The 9457-nt window shown below is 22.2% G+C and overlaps 1 annotated feature.

Annotated features, from left to right (window-relative positions):
* Positions 1-9457: part of a repeat region (Identified by RepeatMasker using a combination of RepBase library and repeat library created with RepeatScout) that runs on past both edges of the window.

Genomic DNA, 9457 nt, shown 5'->3' with positions numbered 1-9457 from the left:
CTTATGTCTAGAAAGTTACTCAGCGCTTGGTTTACATATAATTAAAAGGTTATTAAGACATTCGCTAGCCTAAATAGTATGATAGTATATTTATAATACCTATATCAGGTATGAAAAGCGGTTTTTCACTTATCTTCCTTCTTGATTTGGATGCAATGATATACATCCTAGAGATCTAGCTATATAAATATCAATGCTTCAGAGAGCTGACTTAGGGTCTCTTTAATTAATGATAAGGGGTATTAGTTCTTAACCATAATGGTATTTACCCCTTAATAGTTAATATATAGCTATAGGCTACTGTTCTTCTTAAATATGAATAAGATAGATACTCTAGTAGAACTCTTTAATTTATAAATCTAGCCCTTGGCTAGGTTCTTTGCTAGGTATTTTTAAAGCATTTTTTGTTCTTTTAGACTTAACTAATAAATTAAATAGTATAATAACTCTTTACTAGACTTTAAATTAATAGTATAATTATAGATTATATATTTAGGTAATACTGCTATTTATTTCTCTGAGAAGATGTCAAGATATAATTCTAAGTATGTTAGTAGTTCTGAAATATTGATAGTTACTAGTTATAAAGGATCCTTAGTCTCTTCCTTATCTAGGTTAGCTTTTTTTATTATGACTTTTCTTAGATCTATAATATAAACAGTCTCTCTATCCTCTATAGTTTAATAAAGTTCTTAAGCCATGATCTACTTTATATATGGTTTTAGCATGTACTTTATAAGTATATTACTTCTATTTTTTACAGGGTCCCACCGCTGTATAGCCCTATGATTTGTATAGTAGAGTGTGAGCTTAGCCTTCTGTTTAATAGACTAGTAGTAATACTATTATCTTATAATATAGTAGATATTAGGATTTGTGGCTAAGTGTTATGGTAATCCAAGTACGATATTGTATCTTTTTGTGTTAATAATGCTATAGATCTACTAGATGCTTCCTAGTCTGTTTTTTAAATTAAGAGCAATAATATTTAGTAAAGTCTTTCTATATATTAGTATTAAATATTTGTTAATTATCTTTATAACTATAACTAGACCTATTAAGGAATATATATTCTTTTATATCTATTTTTAGTCTATAAAATTATTTTTAACAACTCTGTCAATTAAGGTAAGCATTTTTATATAGTTTTTTAGGATTTATATATAGATATATATATTAATATATAATCCTTGATTTGATTATATAGTATATAGTCTTAATACTATAATAATATATTAGATCTTATTAAGAAGTTATTTTAAATCCTTTTTAGATTTTTTACTAAGGTCCTTAGAGTAACAGTTCTCTTTTATATATTCTTTTTTATTATAGTAAGTATATATTAATAACTTCTAGGTTTTTAATCTGTCTCTAGAACCTTTAGTTTTAGATTTTTTCTAGGAATAATAATTATTATAGTGATTGCTCTCTTGGTTAGATTTATTATTTTAATCTAAGTTTTGATCTAAAGTCTTATTTTTTGAATCTAAATTTAGCTCTATAATTTACTTCTAAGTAGTTTAAAGTTTCTTTTTTTATTTTAATATAGAATTTTTTATCTTTTGAAGATGTATTATATAGTTATTATACTTCTTAGATTTATTGCTTTATTATATAGTCTTAATATATATAGACTTTATAATTCAATCTTTAAGGTAATGTTTTTGATTCTTATTTGTATATATTTATTCTAAGAGGTATTCTAACTCTTAGATATAGATATTAAATTTAGATATAATTTAGTCTTTTTATTACTGTACCTATTAATATTACTTATTTGTATCCTAGTATAATAATTCTAAAATATATATAATATCTGCTAAAAAGGATTTAAAGTCTCTTTATATTATATAGTTAATCTTTATCTTATTTTTTATAAATATATCCTATTAGTTAAATACTTTCTAGCTTAGCCTTTTAATTATAATCAATATTTTCTATTGATTGGTACCTTTAAAGTTATAATAGTAATTATGCTTTATAAAATAGTGTTTAAGTTAGAGCTTAAAAGATTCTAGTTTTTTTATACTAGTGTTATTATATTTTCTTTTAAGTATTAGCTTTAGTTATTTTAGAGGAATAATTTCTATAGATATTTATGGTTTTTTTTAACTTAATAGCTCTTTCTTAATTATTATTTTAATATTAATTATTTTTTATTCTTTTCTTTCTTTCTTTAGATTAGGATAGTTCAAACTTTTTTGTATATTAAAGCCCTATATTAATAAGCTTATTAATAATAAATATAGTAACTATTGCTCTAGTTTCTTAAGCTTTTAAAATATAATTTATACTATAATCTTTTAGTATTATACCTCTGTGGCTTTGGCCACTCTAGCTTTAAATTTAATGAGTTTATCTATTATTATTGCTAGGAGGTCTTTCTCTAAATACTCTATTAATGATTTTAATAAAATTGTGGGTATTAAGGCTTTATTCTGAGTTTCTATAACTGCTAGTTTTATAATTATGATTTTAATGTTTGTCTTATCAATTATTACTAAAGATATATTAGTCTTATCTTCCTTTTTATTATTTAACTTTAACTTTATAATTTTTATTTCTTCTTTCTTTGTTAGGATCTCTTCAATATCTAAAAGATATTTGATTAAAGATAATAGATTCTTAGGGGCTTATTCTTAGATATATAAAGAGATGCATTTTAGAGCTATTCTAAATAATAATTGCTGGGCTCTTACAAAGTAAGTGATTAGACTGTAATAGAGGTTATAAGAATATAGCTAGGATTTAGCTTCGGCCTAGGAATAGATTTAAATATAGAATATATATATATGTATGCTTAGTAGCTAATTACTGCTTTATAAAGGCCTGAGGCCATCTATTATTATAAGATGGTGTGTGTCAAGCTGCTAGTCTAATTAGTAGTAGGAAACTAGGTGAGATTATATGCCTACTATACTTTGAAGCTATTTCTAACTTTATCTAGGATTCTATCTTATAGCTATCCTCTTTTTTATAAGGGCATGTCCCTAAGTCTAAAACTTTGTAGGCTTATAGAGTTTGGTGTATAGAATTAGTAATTTAAGTTTTATAATGAAATCCTTATTTTTAATAGAGAAATTAAAGGTAGATAATAAGTATTAGATAAAGGATTAAATATATAGAAAGTAGTTAAGATTAATACTAGTAATAAGTATATATAAATTCTTATCTTCTTTATTCTGATTTCTTCTTTTTTTTCTTTTTCTTCCTTGGCCTTATCTTCTTCTTTAATAATAAGTATTATCTTAATATTATACTTTTTTATTAAAATTTTATTAAATATAGATTTAGTGTATTTTATATTATTAATTTCTTACTTTTCTTGTATTGATTTGATGTTTAGGATAATAGTAAGATAATTTTAACTATCTTATAGTTAAGTATAATAGTTAATTTAAAGTATTTAACTCTAATAATTTAAATCTACTCTAGTTATTCCTTTTTTTAAAAATAATATTCTGATGCTTAAGAAAATATTAATATAATAGTAATTTATTATTATTAATCTTGATTTGTTCTTATATTTAGAGTATCTTATAAAAATATTATCTATATAGGTAAGTTAGCTATATAAGATAAGTTATAAAGTCAGATAAATATTAATATAAATGAATAGGTAACCTGAACCTTTATATACTCTTGAGAGTCTTCTGGTTGAGCCTCTTAGTATAGTCTTTATTCCTAGTACTATATCTGATAACTTCTAGCCCCCTGTGTCTCTAAAGGGTAAGATGAGTAATAATATTCTATATATAGGATTTTGATACTAATAGGGTATAGGAATATATAGTTAAGTCTCTATATAAGCTCTTATACTTAATCTACTTTTAATCCTAGGCTACTTTGAATCCTTATAACTATATTAAGTAATGGCATGCTTATTATAATATTATAACTTGGTTGTATATATATTATTAAATATTTAAATGTAAATATATCTCTATAAGTATATATTTATAACTTTAATTTAAGTATCTATACTATTAAATATTTCTTATTTTATAACTAATACTAATAATTTATAATATTCTGAGTCCCTATTAGACCATCTAAAGGCTTTAGTTAATGAGTTCTATTAGGGTTTAGTAGTAGAAGACTTTAATAATTAATACTATATATTAGATAAAGCATTTAAGGCTTTAAACTATATATCTAGAAAATATATTATTAAAATAGACTTTAATACTAAAACTGATAATAAAAGTACAGCTTTAACTTAACTTAATCTACTTAAAAAGTATTTAATTATAATAATTTATACTATTTTATTAGAGGAGCTTTATCCTTGCCATTTCTATTCCTAGTTAATATATTTGGCTGGTGATCCTGCTAACTTTAGTAGAAAAAAAGGGTCTTTTTTATTTCCCTTTATTGAGCCTATTTATAGATAAATACTTATATCTAGGCCTTTAGACTCTTAATCTCATGATTTATCTCTTTGGCTTTTATAATTAATTGGCTAAGCCTTTATTAATTATATAATATAAGTTCTTTTTGAATCTTATAACTGATGACTCTCACTAATAGTTTATAGTATAAAATAGGTTCTATATTTATCCTTAGCTATTATAAATCAAGCTTTCTTTTGTCTCTTTTTTCCTTGCTTTAAGTTATAAATAATCTTATGATTTTAAAGATAGGTTTTAAATATAGTATAATTACTAATATTCTTTTTAGATTCTTATATATAATTTTCTTTAGGATAGCCTGCCTACTTAATAAGATATATTTTATTCTTTTTGGAGCCTTTTTCTATATAAATTTCTTTAATCTTGTATTCTTTGATATTATTTATAATAAGACTATTAGATGGGGTTTTGTTTCTAGTTATATCTTTAAATAGTTTTAATAGCAAGATATAGAATACTAGATGTAATTATTAGTATTATAGAAGCATTTTTAACTTATATGTATTTGTTTTTTATATATCTAGTATTTAGAAGGGTCTAATAAACTTAGAATTAAATTTTAATTTCTTTCTGTTTAGAAGGTAGATGTTTGTAGTTTATAATATTATTTTATTACTAATTTAAAACTATATTGCTATATATTTTTTATTAAAATATTTAAACTAATTCTCTGATATTTTTTCTAATAGCTTTTAAAGTTCTTCGCGTTTGATTTATAGTTAGGTTATTTATTTAATTATTAATATTTAATCCTTCTTTGTCCCTAAGATTTTCTTATTAGAATTTATATCTAGGGGGTTCTAATTAATATTGATGTGAATATCCCTCTAAAAGTCTATTAGTATTTTAGTAAATGATATCTTAATAGTGCTATATATATTATTATTATATATATATTAAGCTAGTGTTAATTATTGTGTTTAGTTGTTTTATAATAAATTAATATATAATTGAAGATAATGTTTTAATATCTGATTCTATTATTTTATTTGATTATTAGTTTAAGGATAATAGGCTATACTAATTTTTCTTTTTATACTGAGGTGCTAATAGAGTATTTTCTAGAATATAACTATGAATATTGTTGCTTAATTACTTATGATATTTTTAGATACAGTAAAGTACTTAACTACTAATTTATATATGGTCTCTGCTAGTTTTTTTACTAATATAATAATAGATATAGGTTTATATATAATATATTTTATTAATAGTTCTATAATGATTATGATGGTATTATATGTTTTTTCCCTTTAATTTGAAGGTGAAAGCTCTATTATAAAATCTAAGATAATTAACTTCTAAGATTTTGTGGATTTTGGTAATAGCTTTATTAGTTTATATTCTTTATGCTATAGTATATAATTGTGTTGGTATTTTATATATATTAAATAATAATATTAAACTGCATCATAAAGCTCTTGTTAGAAATATTTTAATAATATTATTTTATATATTCTTTTGATACTGAAATGATCTTCTTATAGATTATTATGATTAACTTGCAGGACTTCTTGCCTAAGTATATAGTCATACAGCATATATATTGTGCTTTTAAATCTAAGTAGATTATTAGCTCTAATATATCAATAAAAATAATCTATCTTTAAATTTAGATCTGCTATCTGTTTTTATATATTCTTAACTTATATATCTACTTACTAGTAATAATAAATAATAATAATAAGCTCTTCAGGTATATCCAAATAGGCTATCTTAGTTATAATGGCTGCTATTACTTTAAATCTTGATATTAAGAGTTCTAGATCTCTTATAATACTAATAACTGTTTTTTTTTAATTGCTAGATATATTTTAATATCTAGAGTTTAAATTATTGTTAACTTAAAAAATCTTTATTATCTTTTCTAAATATATAAGTTTTATATTATTAGAACTATATTTATATTTAAAGGATTTTATTCTTATTAAGTAAAGTTCTTAGCTTAGCTTTTTCTTTAGTATTAATAATAAGATTTGTTGATCATTTTTAATTTTGATATAGTCTAGCCTTTAACTTAATGCATCTGTAGGATTTTTATATCTTAATTGATATTTGATATTAAAATTAAATGTTATAAGCTTTTTAACTTATTAAATCTGCCTTTAGTTTAGTTTTTTTATGGTTATAAAATACTGAAGGTTATTATAATCTAAAAGAATAGTTATAGGCTTATTATTATCTTTTAGATAGTATCTCTAGTGTTTAAAGGCTTTGATAATAATTAATAGCTTTTTATTGTGTGTTTTATAGTTAAGTTTAGCTAAAATTATTTTTTAAGAGTAAAATGCTATTAGATGTTATAATTTATTGGTTTTTAACTGATTTAGGATTACTACTATAGTAAAGTTTAATATATTAGTTTTTACTCTAAATAGGATTTCTAGTTTAAAATGTTTGAGTATAAATGTTTGTGTAAAGCGCTTTTTAAGGATTTTAAAAATATTTTATGCCTTTTTAATAAAAATGAATTTTGCATTAGCTTTTTATTCTATTTTTAATCTTTTTTATGTTTATTCATAATCCTTAATTATATTTAATAATAGTGTGGTAATTATAGAGTATCTCTTGATAAATCTATAATAGAAGTTAGCAAAGCCTAAGAATTAGACTATATTCTGTATATTCTTAGGTTTGGGTTATTCCTAAATAATAATAATATATTTAGATTTTATTTAAATGCCTTTTATTTTGATTATAAAACCTAAGAAATATACTTTATTAACTTTGAAAGTATATTTTAATAGCTTGGCATATAATTTGTACTGTTATAAATAATCTAATATTTTATAAATATTCTTTTTATAAATGGCTTTATTCTTTAAATATATAATAATATTATTTAGATATACTATACAGCTTATATTTAGAAGATCATTTAGTGCTCAGTTCATATATAATTGAAAGATTACTAGGGTATTTATTAGCTTAAATAACATGATAGTATATTTATAATGTCTGTATTAGATATAAAAAGCAGTTTTTTATTTATCTTTTTTTTTAATTTAGATGTAATAATATATATTCTAAAGATCTAGCTATATAAATATTAATGTTCTAGAGAGCTGATTTAGGGTCTCTCTAATTAATGATAAGAGATATCAGTTCTTGATTGTAATAGTATTTACCTCTTAATAGTTGATATATAGCTGTAGGCTATTGTTCTTTTTAGATATAAATAAGATAGATGCTCTAATAGGACTCTTTAACTTATAAATCTAGTCTTTGGCTAGGTTCTCTACTAGATACTTTTGAAGCATTTCTTATTCTTTTGGACTTAGCTAATAAATTAAATAATATAATAGCTCTTTACTAGACTCTAAATTAATAATATAATTGTGAGCTATATATTTAGGTAATACTACTATCTATTTTTTTAAGAAAATATTAAGATATAATTCTAAGTATATTGATAGTTCTGAAATATTAGTAGCTATTAATTATAGAAGATCCTTAATCTCCTTCTTGTCTAGATTGACTTTTTTTATTATAACTCTTCTTAGGTCTATAATATAAGCGGTCTCTTTATCCTCTATAGCTTAGTAGAATTCTTGGACTATGATCTACTTTATATGTGGTTTTAGTATGCGCTCTATAGATACATTACTCCTGTTTTTTGCAGGGTCCCACTGCTGTACAGCCCCATGACTCATATGGTAGAGCGCGAGCTCAGCCTTCTATTTGATAGGCTAGCAGTAATACCACTGCCTTATAACATAGTGGATATCAGGATTTGCGGCCAAATGCCATAGTAATCCAAGTATAATATCATATCTTTTTGCATTAATAATGCTGTAGGTCTGCTGGGTGCTTTTTAGTCTACTTTTTAAATTAGAAGCAATGACATTTAGTAAAGTCTTCTTATATATTAGTATTAAATGCCTATTAATCGCCTTTATGGCTGTAGCTAGATCTATTAAGGAATATGCATTCTTTTATGCCTATTTTTAATCTATAAAGTTATTTTTGGTAGTTTTGTTAATTAAGACAAGTACTCTTATATAGCCTTTTAGGGTTTATATATAGATATATATACTAATATATAATCCTTGATTTAATTATATAATATATAATTTTAATATTATAATAGTATACTAGATCTTATTAAGAAGTTATTTTAAATCTTTCTTAAGTCTTTTATTAGGATTCTTAAAGTAATAGTTCTTTTCTATATGCCTTTTTTTGCTATAGTAGGTATATATTAATAATTTTTGGGTCTTTGATCTGTTCTTAGAATCTTTGGTTTTAGATTTCTTCTAGGAATGATAACTGCTATAGTAGTTACTTTTTTGGTTAGATTTATTATTTTAGTCTAAGTTTTGACCTAAAGCCTTATTTTTTAAATCTAAATTTAGCTCTATAATCTATTTCTAAACAACTTAAAGTTTCTTCTTTTGTTCTAATATAAAATCTTTTATCTTTTGAAGGTATATTATATAGTTATTATACTCCTTAGGTTTGTTACCCTATTATATAGCTTTAATATATATAGACTTTATAATTTAACCTTTAAGGTAATATTTCTAATTCTTATTTATATATATTTGTTTTAAGAGATATTCTAATCTCTAAATATAGATATTAAATTTAGATATAATTTAATCTTTTTATTACTATATCTGTTAATATTGCTTGTTTGTATCCTAGCATAATAGTTCTAGAATATATATAATATCTATCAGGAAGGATTTAAAGTCTTTTTATATTATATAATTAATCTTTGTCTTATTCTTTATAAATATACCTTATTAGTTGAATACTTTCTAGCTTAGTCTTTTGATCATAATCAGTATTTTCTATTAGTTGATATCTTTAAAGTTATAATAGTAATTATGCTTTATAAAATAATATTTAAGTTAAAGCTTAAAGGATTCTAGTTCCTTTATACTAGTATTATTATATTTTCTTTTAAGTACTAGCTTTGGCTATTTTAGAGAAATAACTTCTATAGGTGCTTATAGTCTCTTTTAATTTAATGGCTTTTTCTTAGTTATTATTTTAATATTAATTATCCCTTGTTCTTTTCTTTCTTTTCTTAGATTGGG

Source organism: Talaromyces atroroseus, assembly GCF_001907595.1.
Source record: "Talaromyces atroroseus strain IBT 11181 chromosome Unknown scaffold_11, whole genome shotgun sequence".
NCBI classification, from domain to species: Eukaryota; Fungi; Ascomycota; class Eurotiomycetes; order Eurotiales; family Trichocomaceae; genus Talaromyces; species Talaromyces atroroseus.
Note: the sequence above shows the minus strand (reverse complement) of the source record. Positions and strands in the feature narration are given on the sequence as shown.